The sequence below is a fragment of the Octopus bimaculoides genome, chromosome 6 (genome assembly GCF_001194135.2).
Source record: "Octopus bimaculoides isolate UCB-OBI-ISO-001 chromosome 6, ASM119413v2, whole genome shotgun sequence".
NCBI classification, from domain to species: Eukaryota; Metazoa; Mollusca; class Cephalopoda; order Octopoda; family Octopodidae; genus Octopus; species Octopus bimaculoides.
This window is the reverse complement of record NC_068986.1, coordinates 93,762,199-93,762,505: the sequence shown is the minus strand read 5'-3', so window position 1 is coordinate 93,762,505 and position 307 is coordinate 93,762,199.

Sequence of the window (307 nt, the reverse complement as noted above, 5' to 3'; positions counted from 1 at the left end):
TATATGTATATATGCATACACTATATATATGTACATACATATATATATATATGTATATATATATATATATATATACATATATATATGTGTGTGTGTGTGTGTGTGTGTGTGTGTGTGTGTGTGTGTGTGCATCACATATATAATGTGTATATCTATATATACATATATAAATACTTTGTATCATGTGTGGGGGCGTGGGCCATGTTAGTTTAGTTCTATAAAGACGTATTGTGTCGAATATTTCCCCGCGTCACCTTATTTGTTTGTGAACCCCTCTAACTTTATATTGATAGTTTTCTCCCCCTCT